Raw genomic sequence first — 17782 nt, 5'->3', positions numbered from 1 at the left:
GGACTGCTTCCCATATATCTTTGTATACGCAGGGCTTGGTACAGAGCCTGGGTTTCTGTAGGTATTCAGTCTCACACACACACACACACACACACACACACACACACACACTCTCTCTCTCTCTCTCTCTCTCTCTCCATATATATATATATATATATATATATATATATATATATATATATATATTCAGTGAAAGAAAGGGTGATTGAATAGTAACACAACCGGTCACAGACTGCAAATGCTCATTCATCAGAATAACAAATACCACAAACACTCAATCCTGGGTTTCACCTAGGATTACGTTCCCCATTTGGTCATCAAACTGGGCAAACGAGAAGCTCTCACCCAAGTTTTTAATCTGATTTTTCATATAAAAATATGCACTTCATGTCTTTTATGTACTGGGCTCTGGGCGAAGGGAACAGAGGTAAGCAAGACAGATAAGAGTCCCTTGGTTCCTAGTGCGTGGAGTCCAGGAGAGAAGCCAGGTAATTATGAAATAAGTAACTGTTGAGTACTGACTGCATGGGTGTGAAGGGTGTTCAGACAGGGGTGGTACCAACTAGACACCCACGTGACAAGGTGCATTGAGGCTCATTTCAGGGCGGATGCTTCTAATGAGGAGATTCACAATTTCAAAATAACTCCCCATGACATAGAAACTGAAGTAACAACTTATCAGCTGAACTTGTTCTGTTCACTAAGAAGCCATGAGCCACAGGCAGCTCATCCGATCTGACACGTGATGTCCGTGTAAAACACACACTGGATTTCAAAACTTAGCACGAAAAAGGCTGAAAGAGCTCATGAATAATTTTTATGTTGATTACATGTTAAAAGGATGCTGTTTCGGCTTTATAAAATATTACTAAATAAGATGCTATTAAGATTATCATTTCACCTCTTTCCGTATATATATACGGAAAATATATGTATCTTTTTACTATGTGGCTTGCATTTGTGGCACACATTATCTTTCTGCTGAGCAGTGCATCACCACTCCAAAGGCCTAGGAATGACAATTAGCAAATTAACTTTCTTAATTTCATTGTCTGCTCCCAAACACTCTTGTCAAATCCTTGTGTGGGCCTGTTGCTTTGGTTGGCCCAGTGAACATTCCTGCTTCATCAGGCAAAACTCCCTGCTTGTTCTTTGGGGAGCATCCCTTCCCTCTCACAGACTAAGAGTGGCCTGCTGCACACAGGTGACCCAGGCCGGGCTGGTCTTTATGCTCCATCCTCCCCCTCGCCCACAGTGATTGCAGTCCTTCTGGCACAGGACCAAAGCTGGGTGAACGAAGGCAACCCCAGGAATTTTTCTGGAACTACTGGTAGGAAGGGGTGCGCCTTCTTAGTAAGGTTGATAAGCTGGTAGCCGGAAGCTACCTGGAAATGAGGCCTCCCCAGGGGAAAGCAGAGTGGAGAAACAGAGAGAAAGGGGTCTGAGGCCATCATTCAAAACTCTGGGTCAGGTCATGCAGTTGGCCTCCCCCAGACTTTTCAGTTACATCAGTTACATTAGCCAATAAAGTCTCCTTTTAGCTCAAAGCACTTTGAGTTGGGCTCCTGAAAGTGTGGGGAATATGTGACAACCTGTGGAAATGGCTGAGTCAAGACGGGCTCCAGTGAAATGGGGAGCTGGCATGCCTTGCTAATAGCAAGGGGCCAGGTGTGTTGGTCACTTCTTTCCTGTGGCCTGCAGTAAATTACTACTGATAGAGTCAAGCTTTGTAGAGGCTCACCTAAAAGTAGAGAAGGAGAAAACAGCTTTGCTTTGGAGGCTTTTTCTCAGTAGAAAGCAATCCAAGAAGATATACAGCTGTACTCTCTGCCCCTGCTAAAGTCCACAGAAGGAAGGCAAAAGGGGAAAAGGGCTTGGGCCCCTGAGCTCCTGGCCCCTTAAGGCCTGCACTCTCCCCGCACCCTCAATGAAGAACCACCCACTGGCCAGCAGCCTGGGGGCATGTCCTTTGTGCCTCCCCAGTGCTCAGCTACTGTTTCAAATTGCTTTGAGGTTAAGGCCTGTGGAAGCAATGTGCTGTAGGCTGGGGAAATTCCAAGATCTGTTGCTAAGAAACCGCGATCTAACTTCAAGGACCAGAACTAGTCAGGTTGTGTGACTTTGGTAACCAAGCACCAAACCCTAGAGTTGACAAATCTCAATACTGGATAGAAAATCTACTACATTTGAAAGGCACCAGAGGAAGCAAAGGCCTATGAGACCTCAGTCTTTAAGTGAATCAATCCCTAAACCTATAAGACTCACACCGAAAAGAAATGAGCTGTGAAAGAAAGGCAGCCCCAGAAAATCCTCCCAGAGAGTAGAAATCGGGGTGACCATCTTGGAGCCACAAGCAAGCCACATCTCCAGCAAGTCTCCAAGGGCTTGCTATTCCTGTTGGGGGGGACATGACATGCTCCGGGAGGTGACCACCGTGTGTGATTTCCTCTTTTCCAGAAGGATGTTTCTGTTGGGTTATCCTGTTACCTTTCCTCCACTGCTGAGTGAGTGGGGACTAAACTGGAACACATAGTACTTGTAGGTCCTAGATCTGACGATGGGCACTGTAACTGGACTTCCTTTTGGGGAAGTGCTGTGATGAAGCAGCATTACCTTGATGCTTACCTTAGCGTGTTTGCGCACACATGCTTGTTAAAACAAACAAGAAGCCAGAAGGGAGGATTTAAACAGGGCAGGTAGTCTCTGCCTACACCCCCTTGCCCTGGACAGAGCACCAGCGCAGATAAAAATCTCCTCTTGGAATTCAAATTTTCTGCTGTTCTTTGTTGGCTCCTGAAGATACGTGTAATCCCCTGGTGTCATTTTTCCTCCGCCTGAAGAATGTCCTACAGCCTTTATTTTAGTGTATGTCTGCTGGTGACAAATAATCTTAGTTTTATTTTTTCTGAAAACATTTCATCTTCATCTGTGAAGGATATTTTCAATGGATACAGAATTCTGGGTTGATTTTTTTTTCCTGTCAGCACTTTCTAGAGAATGTTCCATGTACACTTAAAACTAATAATAATATTGTAAGTCAAACACAATCAAAAAATCAAATAAAAAAAAAAATCTCCTCTCGGTCATCTCAATTTTTGTTTGCTCTTAGTGTGAACATCTTGCTGAACAGAGCGCTGTCCTGTTTATAAACAGACCTTCCTATTACATGGCCCCTACCAGTAAAGCAACTAATATATCTGGTGCTTAACAGGAGGCCCAGCCGTTTGGTCCTAAGCAGGAGTAAAGGCCGAACATGAGTGATGCTCTATAGATCACCCACAGGGCATCTGCCTGAGCTATTATCAAGGGTGGCTTTTACTAGAAAGGAAGTATGTGCTAACTATAGGACCTCAGCCCCAACTATGACAACATGCCTCTGCAAGGAACAGTTGCACTGTTACGCGTTTCAGAAAATGTACGTATGAACATGATAGGAGTAACTGTCAGGCAGCCAAGCAGCGGGCCGAGGGGAACATCCATGGTTTCTGTCTACCTGGCATTTGTTGCCCTAATTTTTCGTTTGGGGAACTTCTCCACAGTTCTTAGTTCAGGTGGTTTCTCTTGAAAACAAACAGGCTTGAAAACAAAAGGCCTGACACTGTTCAACATCTTAGGCTAGCCCTTACTATCTAGGTTACAGAGGTAAGCACCTTAATCTAGGCCCACCAATCAGTGTAGTCCAGTCAGCTGGCGAATGTGACTGGTTTCCGGGTGGTTTACCCATGACCAAAGCAGGATGAATCACTCAATGATGGGATTTTTGTTGGAAAGTACAGGGTTCTTTTCACTGGGAGTTATCAGGCTGGTAGGATGTAAGCCTGGAGCTACCTGGGAACTGAGCCCACAGAGAAGAAAGCAGAGTTAAGAGCTAGAGAGAGACTGCGTCCCAGTGCCTTCAAGGGAGGTATGAGATCTTACCAGTCCCAAAGACAGATCTACTAGACTTTCATTTGTGTGAGGTGAAGAATTCCCTTTTATGGTAGGAGAAAACTGTCAGATTACTACCACTTGCAACCAAGAGTCCTAGATATAGGCTTTTAGTATGAACCACAATGCACTCAACATCTGAGTGCTTACAATAGGTCATACGCCAGGTTAATTGCTTTCCACTTGACTGTGTTATCTTATTTTTACAACAACCCCATAAGATAGCTGTTATTATTATTTCCTATTTTACAGGACAAAATGGAGGTTTAGCGCTCTTAAATAACTTTTCCAAGATCCCCACAGCCAGTAAACAAGCCTACTCCAAAGTCCGTGCTTATAACCACTCCATAAAATGACTGTGAAAGACTGCCATATAAAAATAGTTGAAAAGTTATATTAAATTGATACCATCTTACTTTATGATCAACTTAAGTTTTATTTTATTCATAATTTAAAAAAAATCTTTTCCTTTACATAAAAGGCACATGGTAATTCAAACAGCACAAATGGATATATATGGGTAGCAAACCTTTCTCCCAGGGACTTCCCTGGTGGCGCAGTGGTTAAGAATTCACCTGCCAATGCAGGGGACATGGGTTCGATCCCTAGTCCGGGAAGATCCCACATGCCACAGAGCAACTAAGCCCGTGCGCCACAACTACCGAGCCTGTGCTCTAGAGCCCGCGAGCCACAACTACTGAGTCCCCGTGCCACAACTACCAAAGCCCACAGGCCTAGAGCCCGTGCTCTGCAACTAGAGAAGCCACCACAATGAGAAGCTCACGCACCACAACGAAGAGTAGCCCCCCATCTCTGCAACTAGAGAAAGCCCGTAAGCAGCAACGAAGACCCAGTGCAGCCAAAAATAAATAAATAAATAAATAAATAACATAACATAAAAATAAAAAACCAGACTGTGTGTTTCATAACCATTAAAAAAAAAAACAACTTTCTCCCACTCTTTTTAGTCTTTTTAAAATTTTTATTGGAGTATAGTCGATTTACAATGTGTCTTTCTCCCACTCATGATCCCCAGTTCCTTTCCTCAAAGGCAAGCACTAGTAAGTTACTTAGATATCCTTTTAGATAGTCTAGGTAAATACAAGCATATATATATACAGTTTTATACCACCACACCTTATAAAATTTTTTTTACACAAATGGTAGCAAACCGCACACTATTAATAACATGTCTCAGAGTTTGGTCCCTATCCGTACACATAGAACGACCTTATTTTTTAGAGCTTCATAATATTGTATTCATTAATATACCATGATTTGTTTACTTAGCCAGACACCTACTAACGGACATTCAACACTCCTCTGCTATAACCACTTTCCCAATAAATATTCATGACGGCACTGTGGGGTACGCATTCCTATACCCATCTTGCACTGAGGCAGAGAAGTTAAGGATTTACCTGAAGTCTCAGTTAATAAGTCACAGATACCAGGATTGAACCCGGGTCTGTTCAAATAATTTGTCAGTGACCACGACTTCCCTGGACTGATTGAGATGTCCCTCCTTTGCTGCCATAGCAATTTCTGGGCTGCTGGGGCATGATTTCACCATCATAACACATATATACTCCGGGTTTCTGCACTGGACCTGAGTGCAATCTCAGGTCTTAAGTAACTTAGTTTTCCCAGAGCCTTACATATGGCATGCACCCAGTCAAACTGACTTATTTATTTTGAATGAACCAAGGAATAAATTCCCGAAGTCTCTTGGCAGGTAAATCACAAAGCTCCAACATTACCCACCTGTAAAGGGGATACTTAAATATATATATATATATATATTTACACACGCTGGAGATTAATCTACATGTTTGGAAAGATTTTCAAGAAATATAAAGGGGGAAAAATTAAGGTTGCAGAAGGCTATGTATAATACGATCTCATAGGGGTAAAAAAACTATAAAACTATATAGATCTCAATATGAAATTTTCCATGTATCCATGAGGAAAAAGGTCTGGAAAGATCCACAGCAAATGTTAATGGAGATTATCTCTGAGAAGTAAAATTAAATATGAGGTAATGATTTCATGTTTATAGCTGTATAATATTTGGTTGGGTTTTACAAAGTGATATGTCTATATACATATTAAATTTATATCTTTCAAACTAACACTTCCACTTTTTGGAATACATTCCGAGAACATTTATGTTGCTTCTAGGGTTTGTCTATTAAAAACAGCACAGCCAGTTTCTTGAATATTTATACTTTTCTACTTATGTCCAACATAAATGCCCAATCTCAGAAGAAAAATTCAGTAAGCTATTGTATATTTATATAATGGAATGTTATGCAATTAATAATGATGTACTTCTATATATCTAAGTCTTTTTTAAAAAAGTGTGAATAGTAAAATTTTATTTTTGTGGGGAAACTATATGCATAGAAAGAAAGTAAGTCAGGATATATAACAAACAGTTTAAGAGTATTAATCTTTGGGTGGTAGGATTATGGTGACTTTATTTCTTCTTCTTAACTTTTAATATTACTAAATCACTTTAAAGTGAGTGTGGGTTTCTTGCATAACAAGAAAAACAAAAATCTTTTCCATTTGGAGTTCAACAAAAGAGGTCTGGTGGTTTATACCCATTCAACATGTACGGATATCGGTTCAAAACAAAAATGGGGTATGCTACCAGAATGCGCATCCTATTTTCACGGTGGGAAAGAAAGTGGTGTTCTTATCTGCCATTCAACTGAGTCACAGGAAAAATTTAAATCAAGAAAAAGGCATGCTGGCTGTAGGTTAACAAATTGTGAACACTAAAATAAACTACCTTTACCCCAGTTAATAGATCTGGGCAAGGGAAAGAACTAGATATACGATACATTTTGTCTCAAAGCCAAGGGTGAGACAGGGTATTTTGAACAGAGGAAGAAGGGAAATAGAGGAAAATGGAGATTAAATCAGTAGAATGAGGACCAGATTAAATACAATACTGAAATAACCCAAAGGAGGGGACCTCCAGCTTGAGACTAGACCACAGTTGAGACCCACTTGGATTCTGGCCATTAGGTCAGTGGGTTAGGGCACGAGGATTTTAAGAAAAGAATACTTAGTTTCCAGCTGTGACTATATATTAACTCAATCTGGTTAACCATTTAAAAAGGGAGTGGGAGTTAGGGGCCTTAAGCAGGCTGTCCAAGCACAACCAGAAGCACGGAGACTTGGAAGCGCCCCAGTTTGGAGGTGCTGGTGGCAGGGAGGGGGGCTCTGATGCAGAGGATAAAGAAAGGGCCAAATCATGGTCCCTTACATGCCAGGCGAATAACCACACTCCCAGCATCAACCTTTCATTGATATAAGGTTACCTAAGATGAAGAGCTCTGAGGTCTCCTCTGGAGTTACTGTTGTTGTTGTTTTCCCCCCAGCAATAGGTAAGTTCAGAACCTATCAAGAGCAGCGTCTCTATGAGCTGTTAGGCGGGGAGCTTAATCAGAAACCAATATATCTCGAACTGATGAACTGAAGAGCACGCCGGAAGCTCAGACGGAGGTAACCTGGCACCAGGAGTAGCTAGTATGCATTTTATCTTGGTGGAGATCTCCCCTTACATTCCACATCCCAGCCACCCAGCAGTTGGTGGGCTGAATATTCTCCTTTCTCAGAGGTGTCCCTCTCCACGCCTGCCCCACTGTCCCAGCCAGATCCCCCCATCATTTCTCACTGGATTACTAGAATGGATCCCAAACTTGACCATTTTTCTCCTTTTGACTTTTAAACTACAGATCTAGGCGTTTTAACTTCACTCTAACTTGTATTTGTGGACTGGTTGGGGAATCTAACCACATACATATGAATGTTTCTAAAGGAAAAGGAATCTCAAACTGATGTCTAACTTTGGAATAGAAGCCATTTACTTATGAACTGGTGACTGCCTTCCTTTTTATATCACTTAAAAAAATAATTAAAAAACAAATAGATGCACATGATTTTTTAAAAAAATCCACGAGTTCAGGGATCTACCTCGCCAAGGGAACACATTTTACTATTTTTCCTGGAGGTCACCTCCCTATTTCTAAGTAAAATAAGCTTACACAGACATTTCTAGCTATTATGAGGACTTCCTTCAATGATAAGACAGCCACCTTTCTTCCACCCTTTCTCCCGACAGTGACATCAGTATTTTTGTTTAAATTAAAAGCCAGTGCTGTGCATTTTGACTACATAAATATCGCTCCCTCAGAGTCACACAGGATGCTGAGAGCGCGTTTCCTGTCTGTAAAGTTGGTTTGTTTTCTTTGGAGTTTTTCCCGATCGTCTTTCCCGCTCGTTGGCACCGTCTGCCTTCACCACATCTTCAACTTTTTCCAACTCGCCATCATATCAGATATTCTATCAAGTCCCCACTTTTTCTCCCTGAAGCTCTTGGACCTCCTACTGTCTAGACCCTGCACGGTTCTCCAGGTCATTGCATCGCTGTCATTCTGCAGTTTTCCCTCACCACATACAGTGTTGAGGCCTGAGGTGGACATTTGTCATTTTATTTGACTGCCCAGCCTCTGAACCTTCCCTGCCCTCCTGTGGGTTAGGAAATTCCCCACTTTGTCAGTCTTGGTGGGAGGCACAGCCACCTTCTTACCGTTGGGCCCAGGGCAGGCCACCCCAAAATATGCCTCCATAACACAATGATTATTTTGAATTAAACTTGAGAAACAGCTGGAAAAAAAACCAAAATACTTTGACTCCCTGTCCCCCATGAAAGTGGGAAATAAATCTCCCATGTGAAAGTATAAAAAGCATCCTTATCATCGGAATTAGGGAATTCAAGGCTAAGGGAGCCATATAAGCAAACTTTGTTACTTCTTCATTAGTCTGCTACCCCAAGTACAAGCCCCTTGGTTTTGTTAAATCTTCACAAATAATTGTTGCTTCGTCTAAAAATGATATATAGGGCTTCGCTGGTGGCGCAGTGGTTGAGAGTCCGCCTGCCGATGCAGGGGACACGGGTTCGTGCCCCGTTCCGGGAAGGTCCCACATGCCGCGGAGAGGCTGGGCCCGTGAGCCATGGCCGCTGAGCCTGCGCGTCCGGAGCCTGTGCTCCGCAACGGGAGAGGCCACAACAGTGAGAGGCCCGCGTACCGCAAAAAAAAAAAAGAAAAAAAAAATCATATATAAAGTCTGCTTTGGTCACTTTGGGGGGGGTCCCATTTCTCTGAGACGTCCGTGCATATGAATTAAATTGGTCTTTTTTCCTCCTCTGTTAATCTGTCTTGTGTCAATTTAATCATCAGACTAGCCAAAAGAACTCAGGAGGGGTGGGGGAAGAATTCCCCCCTCTTGAATCAACCATAGAAATTGAAGACCCCCAATCCTCTCTCCCAGCTTCCCTGGAACCTGGGCTAGGGCTACCTAGGCTGGGACAGGCAGTCACACCCACCCTAGATTTGGAGTCTGGAGTTGCTCCTGCAAAACAGCAGACGGGAGGTGATGGCTGTGGTTGGATGTCTTAGCTGTGGTTCTGGCTAGGGATACTTCCTTGTTCCTGCCTGTTTGCCAAGCCTAGTTCTCTAATCTTCCTGACAATTCAGCGAGTTATCCAATATCCTTTCAATAAACATCTTTTCTGCTTCAGTTGGCCAGAGTTGTGTTCAATCGCTTGCAACAGAGTCAGTTTCCTGATCCCACTGTTAATCCATTGTTTTCCTGGAACATATCCGAACCGTAGTATGGAAGAGAAAATTTGAGCCCTTATATGTCTGAAATGCGTATTTCACCCTCACATTTGATAGTCTGTCTAAGAATTTAAGGCTGAACATCTGTTGCCCTCAGAACTCTGAAGGCACTGCTCCTGGGGTTTTGATATCCAGTGTTGATGATGAGAAACCTGCAGCCGCAGATTCTCATTCCTTTGAAGCTATTCGATTTTTAACCTCCCTGAAAGCTTCCAGGCCTGTCTTAACGTTTATTGTAAAATTTCATAACACGTATTCAGGTGTGCATCGTTTTCTCACTCACTGTGTGAGGAAATCATGGGCTTCTAGAAACTACGTGCTTGGCCTTCAGCTGTGAGAAACATATATGTTGTAAACCATTCCCTCTCATTGTCTTGGTCTAAGCTTTCTGGAATTCCTATTCCTCTTGGATTGATCCTCTAAAGCTTTTATTTTCTATTTTCCATGTCTTTTTTGTTGTTGTTCTACTTACTGACATCAAATTTACTTACTTGCTTACATCAAATTTAGCTTTTACTTGACTTAAAAAAAAATGGGAAACTAGATTTTTAGTTTCCAAGAACATTTGTTTTGCTCCCTGATCAACCTATTTTTATAGCATCTTGTTTTATGAATAGCATAGCCTCTCCAACACCACTAATTATTTCTTTTAAAGTCTTCTTTTGTTTCCTGTTTCATTTGTTTTCTCCATAGTCATAACTACCTACCCCCCCTCCAAAAAAAAAAAATCTTGGTCTCACTCTATAGTGTAGTCTTTTCTCAAATGTCTCACCAAGCTTTGTGTCTTTAAGACACATATTTGAGAATAAAACAGTACAGTGACGACTGGGAGCTGTATGATTCAAGTTGAGGTGATGCCCTTAAGTGCCAGAATGAAGCCAATCCATTTATTTTGAGATTTCTCAAAAAATTATTTGTCTGGGGAAAACTCTTCTGGTTTCTGGACGTTAATTCTGCATGAAGACCTTGATGAGAATCCCCTTTTATCTCTGGTTTTGTCCCACGAGCTTCTGTGACTCGCCAGAGCCGACCGATACCCTCTTTGGTCATGGCTTCCTCTGTTCTACTTAATGATCGCCGCTCCTCTACCAGTTCTCTGTGTTCCAGAGATCTGTTGGATTATTTTGGGCACGAAAAGCCCCCCTTTCATTTTCTTTTATTTCTTAAATTCATTTTTATTGGAGTATAGTTGCTTTACAATGTTGTGTTAGTTTCTACTGTACAGCAAAGTGAATCAGCTATACATATACATATATCCCCTCTTTTTTGGATTTCCTTCCCATTTAGGTCACCACAGATCACTGAGTAGAGTTCTCTGTGCTATACAGTAGGTTCTCATTAGTTGCCCCCCTCTTATTTTCAATGACTAAAAAAATTGTTTACTCTTGTTTTCACAGAGTTTCAAGACAAAGAAGATAAATACGTGTGACAATCTGCCTTTCTGAACCGTAAGTGTCCCTCTATGTGTTTAATTCTCATTCATCAGCAAGTGGTATTGATGGGTCTCTAAGTATAAGGCACTGTGCCTGGCACTTTGTATCAGTAATTGAACTCAAATAATAGAGGCAATTGTTTCTTTTGCAAATGCTGAAGCCCTAATATCTTTCTTACCTAAGTCTCTACCCCAACAATTAGATGTTGATCTTAAAAAGCCAAGACCTCTGAAAACCTTTTACAGACTAATTCTCTATTTATCTATCTATCTATCTATCTATCTATACCAAACTAAAAGTAAATGGGTAAGAAGCTTAAGAGAAAGCCCTGATTAATAAATTACATAGACCTAACGTTATTCAGATGAAATAAGAAAAAATGAGTAATACTTTTAATAATAAGAGACACTATGATGACCCTTTTTATCTGTGAGTCATAGAGGTCTCTACGTCAGAGTGGGCAAAAGGCTTTTATCCCCCATGCAATGCTTAAGCTTTATTATTCCCTTCACTATTCCCTTCGAAGTCTGAATTTTCTATGCTTTTACAGAAAAATAAACGGCAGGGAAAATGGTGCAATTAAATCGCTAACTTAAAAGACAGTTTTACATTTATTCATATGTTCATAATGTGTTCTTCTGTAATTTAAATGATTGCTAGTCTTAAATATGTAGCTATTGTCCATAAAATGGAATTTAAGAATTCTTCTCTTCAGACATCTGAATTTCCGATTTGGAGGTTGGCAAAGTATTTAAAATATATTCAGTGATGGGCAGTTAGGAAGCTTAGGCTCTCATTCTGCTGCTCAGATGTCCCCCTGCAATAGTGTACTTGAATCTCCCACTCGAGTACTATTTAATCTCTACTTCCCTCTCCAATTCCTAGTTTTGGTCTTAAGATTTTACCTCACTTCAACAGCAGTGCAATAAACCAGGAAGTTGGCAAACGTTTTCTGTAAAAGAACCGGTAGTAAATATTTTAGACCTTGTGGGACACAGCTCTGTTGTAGCCTCTCAACTCTGCTATTGTAACAAGAAAGGAGCCAGAACCCACACATGAATGGGTTTGGCTGTATTCCAATAAAACTTTATTTAAAAACAGGCAGTGGACAAGATATGGCCCACAGGCCACAGTTTGTGCACTCATGGGATAAATCATTATCCTCTTAAAAATTTTCATTATGTTTTATCAAAGGACATCTATGTTGCTCATACCAAACACTAAAATTTTATGAAGTGAGAAAGCCAATCATCTTTTGGGTTAATGAAATTACATCTCTGTCATGCTTTGTGTTATATGTGAGTACTTGAAACAAGTACTAAAAATAAAAGCAAATTTGAGCTATCCATCTGAATAGTTGGACCTAACACCATCCATGGAAAACAATGATAATTAAATACACGAAGATACTCCTTTTTATGTCCTCAACCATTCATCACTAAAAAGATAGTTTATAGGTGCAATAAAGGGCTATAAATAAATTCTTACTATGGGTTTGACAGATCAATTTTAGAGAGTATTAATTCAATTGCTTCGTAACTAGCACCAATAAAATCTGTCCGTAAACCCTCTCCCACTGAGTTACTGTTAACACACGAGGGTAACTGTTCTGAATCTAAACTGGTTGAGTTCACAGAAGCTTACTTCAGAGCGTAGCTGCTAAAATGGCTTGCAGCACAGCAGCTGGTACCTTAAATCTCAGAAAAAGAGCATGTGTTTATCACTCAGGCTCCAAAGGACAGGGCACTTGGCTCTGGAGGACATAGTTTCACAAACTATCTCCTGGTGCAGGAGCATGATAAATGGACTTCAAGAAGTAAGAATGGTTCTGGAAGACTTATGACCCTAAGAACCAATTGAAGATCTCCCTCTTAAAGTAGTAAAATATTACTTTAAGAAATACAAAGAACTGGGTTTCCCTGGTGGCGCAGCGGTTGAGAGTCCGCCTGTCCATGCAGGGGGCACGGGTTCGTGCCCCAGTCCAGGAAGATCCCACATGCCGCGGAGCGGCTAGGCCCATGAGCCATGGCCGCTGAGCCTGCGCGTCCAGAGCCTGTGCTCCGCAACGGGAGAGGCCACAACAGTGAGAGGCCCGCGTACTGGAAAAAAAAAAAAAGAAATACAAAGAACTGAAAGCTGACATCTGCTAGTGTCGTATCACGTCAGGAATATCCAATACTTGTACAATTGACCTGATGGCCAAAAAGTGCTGCTTTCCTGCTCACTCAACTTCCATTTAGTGGCAAACTCTAATCCTGTATTTGAGGTCTGGGAGTTTCCAGGCTGTAGTACAGTAAGGAGGAGCCCAGGTAGAGGCTGATACACTCCCTAAGTTGAGAAGATTTTGCTCAGAGTCTGGGGAGATCAAAATAGCTAGAATTTGGACAGAGGACCAAAAAGGAAAGAATATTCAGAGACAGAAACTTGGAAATCCGCAGAAGGCATCTTGGATTCAGTAGACCCCTGATCAGTGCATGCATGTGAAGAAACTACCCAAGGCTAGGAAAAACAAACTCCTGAAAGGAATAGAAAACAATGCCTAGAGCTCCCACAGGGCCTGAAACCGCAGGCACAGTGTTCCTACGATTGTTCTCAGACTGAAAAAAAAAAATCCTCATAATTCATGAGGCATAGGGTAGAATACTCAGAAGGGTGTTGTCTCATTGGTGAGGCAAAATTAGCCCTTGAATAAACACTGCTCTGGTCCCACCCAACAAAGCAAGACCTGAAAGATCAAACTGTTTCTAAGAAACTTAACTGCATCTCAGGATAAAATTCAAGAATATTTACAGAAGTACAAAAATGTCTAGCACCCAACAATGATTACCATCTAACCAGAGATTACCAGGGTTCCAAGGAAGCATGAAAATCCCACCCATATTCAGGAGAAAAAAAAAAAAAATCCATCAACAGAAACTGACCTAGAACTGACACAAATATTAGAATTAGTAGATAGATAAAAGTTAATGCAACTATATTCCATATGTTCAAAAACTTATGTAGAGACATGAATGACATAAACCTACAGATTCAAGCTCAATAAATCTCAAACACAAGAAATATAAAGAAAACTATACCAAGGCACATCACAATCGAATTGCTCAAAATCAGTGGCAAAGAGAGAAAATCTTAAAAGCAGTCAGAGGGGTAAAAAAAAAAAAAAAAAAGACATGTTACAAACAGAGAAATAAACAGACGGGAGGTTTCTCATTTGTAACCATGTAGTTAGAAGATAGTGGAGCAACATCTTTAAAAGCATTGAAAGAAACTGTCAAACCAGAATTCCATACCCAGCAAAAATATGCTTCAAAATCCACAGGCAAAACAGAGACTTTTTCAGAGATACAAAAGCCAAAAAAAATTTTCACCAGTAGGCTTGCACTAAAAGAAATATTAAAAGAAGTCCCTTGAGCAGAAGGAAATTATGCCAGATGGAAATATGGATCTATACAAAGCAATTAAGAGTATCAGAAATGGTAACTACATGGGTAAATATAGGAGGTTTTCCCTCCATTACATTATATTTAGATCCCTTTAAAAGACAATTGACTGTCTAAACAAAAATAGTAAATTGTATCATGTATATGTATAAGTAAAATACATGACAATACTAGCATAAAGGCCAGGAGGGAAGAAATGGAAGTATATTATCATAAGGTACATGGTATAATTTTTTTTTTTTTTTTTTTTGCGGTACGCGGGCCTCTCACTGTTGTGGCCTCTCCCGCTGCGGAGCACAGCCTCCGGACGTGCAGGCTCAGTGGCCATGGCTCACGAGCCCAGCCGCTCCGCGGCATGTGGGATCTTCCCGGGCCAAGGCACGAACCCGTGTCCCCTGCATCAGCAGGCAGACTCTCAACCACTGCGCCACCAGGGAAGCCCTACATGGTATAATTTTAAGTAGAACTAAAGAATGAGTAGGGGTAAGTGCAGAGAGCGAAGAATAAAAAAAAGACTATTGGAGAGGGAAACAAAAGAGTATTCAACTGCATTGTTAATGTCAGTATATGGGGCTATTCTTTCTGCCCTTTGTATCTGAAACATTTTATAATAAATTTTGAAAAATTAAAACAATGAATAGGAGTCAGCTAGTGAGAGAAGAGTAGGTATGTGACCAACAATCTGGAGGGTAATCTGGCAGTATGATCAACATTTGAAACATACACATCCTTTTGATGCTACAATTGTACTTCTGAGGACCAATTTAGAAATACTAAAAACATGTACACAGAGAGGCAAGTACAATCATTTTGTTACAGCATTATATTTAACAGGGGGAAGTTAAACCTAAATGTCCGCTGTCCATTAATTGGGGAATGGTTAAGTAAACCACTCAATATTATACGCCCACATTATAGAACATCACGTAGCTGCATTATTTTACGGTGAGGTCCACCTTTGGCTTTACCTAGTAAAAAAAAAAACCAACTCAGAACGGTATTTGCCCTATAATCTCCTATTGTAAAGGCAAAAATAACCACTGTCGAAAATACACAGAAAAGGCCTCAAAGGAAGCCCATCAATGAGGAGGAAGGTGAAGGGTTCAGGAGGTGATACACTCCATAGACTTCTGCTAGAAGGTGTGTGAGAATACACTAGCACTGTGACTCATCTCAAAAACTGGTGAAAATAGGGTATTAACAGAGGAAACATGTTGTAAACAAAAATGCCTAGGGGCCAGGGATTGGCCAAATGACAAATCTGAGGAACCAGAAGTTAAAGGTGAGAAGAGTGGGGGCCAGCGAACGTGAGGAGTTCAGAGATGGCTGGGCTTCTGGGAGATGGGGTGCACAGAAGCCTCCGCGAAGAATGACAAAAGACAAAGTGTAAAGAAAGAACGGACCGATGAGAGGGAGGAAGGCCGGAAGGAAAGAAGGAAGGAAGGGGGGATGGGAGACTTCAGGTTTTAGGATTACTGACCATTTCTACAATATCACCTTTCCACTTCCCTAGTTAGGTAACTAACTCCGAAATTTCCAGAAAGGAAACTAACATTTATCCAATGCCTACCATGTACTTTCAAACAGATTATTTTAATGAAGGAAAGGTGGGTCCTCTAACACACTTAATTCGTTAAGATGAAAATTTCTTTGTATTTAAAGAAAATCAATGTAAACATAGTGATATCAATTCTCAGATACACTGCCTATTCAGAAGCACAATATTAAACATAATATATTGCAACAGGAGAACTTCAGAACACCATTGTCTCTTGGCATCCACAGGGGATTGGTTCCAGGACCACCCCCACCCCCAACTAGGGTACCCAAATCAGAGGATGCTCAAGTCCCTTATATAAAATGGCACAGTATTCGCATATAATCTATGTACATCCTCCGGTATACTTCAACTAATCTCAGATTACTTACAATATCTAATATGCTATGTAAATAGTTGTAAATACAATGTAAATGCTATGTAAATAGTTGCTGGTGCACATGGCAAATTCCAGCTTTGCTTTTGGGAACTTTCTGGAATTTTTTTCCCTGAATATTTTCAATCTGAGGTTGGCTGAATCTGTGAACACGGAAGCCGCAGGTAGAAAAGGGCAGACTGTGGTCTCCTCATCTAATGGTATACGGGAGCCTTGGTTTTTATAGGTTATCCTGGGTTTAATAAGTCTCTTCAGATAATCCCTGTAAAGTTCATTCCTCCCACTGGTGCTCTTCCTAGCTAGATCACTAAAGAGCAAACAACTGTGGGAAATATAACATAGATCCCAATTCATATGCTCCCCAACAAAGTAGACATGGTATTAAACAACTTTTGAGATGGGAGAATCACCCTAAAACACCCAGATGGGGGTCAGATGATGGAAGAGCCTCCATTATTCTAATCATCTCTTCCCCAGTAACTTCCACAGAAGCTTCTTGTTTCTGTGGAATGGATTATTTAAAATGCATTACCCACACACACAAAAGGCAAGTTTACCCCCTTTGTAATGACAATTTTACCAACAGACCTACCTATTTTTGAGAAATCTCCTAGAGTTTAAAAGATAGAATGGATTCTTTGGAAAGTATATAAAGTAATACTGATAAGACATGTATTGGCTCTGAGATGAGAATTCAACATTTTTTTTTTCTATCACAGAAGCTTTATTTATTTTAACATCTTTCTTAGAGTATAATTGCTTTACACAATGGTGTGTTAGTTTCTGCTTTATAACAAAGTGAATCAGTTATACATATACATATGTTCCCATATCTCTTCCCTCTTGCGTCTCCCTCCCTCCCACCCACCCTATCCCACCCCTCCAGGCGGTCACAAAGCACCGAGCTGATCTCCCTGTGCTATGTGGCTGCTTTGCACTAGCTATCTATTTTATTTATTTATTTATTTATTTAAATTTATTGGAGTATAGTTGATTTACAATGTTGTGTTAGTTTCAGGTGTACAGCAAAGTGAATCAGTTATAGATATACATGTATCCAACATTTTTGGCAAATTAAAAAAATGATAATGTTAGGAGAAATTGGGGGCTTCCTCCTTTTTCTTTTTTTTTTTTTTTACTTTTGAAGAAGAATATTCTTTTATTATCTCTTCTTGTGTCAATGCTCTTCTCTTTTTTTAATTTAATTTTTAGTTTTTTTTTTTTTTTTTATACAGCAGGTGAGAATTCAACATTCTTAAAAGAAACAATAAAGAACAGAAATTTCTCAGCTTTCTAAGGCTGAGGAAATGGAGAAATGGTCTGGGAGGGGGGCTCCAGAGGAGCCCCGCTGG

The 17782-nt window shown here is 40.7% G+C and overlaps 1 protein-coding gene across 3 annotated transcripts in view; it reads right to left on the bottom strand.

Moving 5' to 3' along the window:
* E2F3 (E2F transcription factor 3) overlaps positions 1-17782 on the bottom strand; it is an 80745-nt gene that overhangs the window by 12782 nt on the left and 50181 nt on the right. The window lies entirely within an intron of this gene.

Source organism: Pseudorca crassidens, chromosome 10 (assembly GCF_039906515.1).
Source record: "Pseudorca crassidens isolate mPseCra1 chromosome 10, mPseCra1.hap1, whole genome shotgun sequence".
Classification (NCBI taxonomy): domain Eukaryota; kingdom Metazoa; phylum Chordata; class Mammalia; order Artiodactyla; family Delphinidae; genus Pseudorca; species Pseudorca crassidens.
This window is presented reverse-complemented; position numbering and strand designations above follow the sequence as displayed.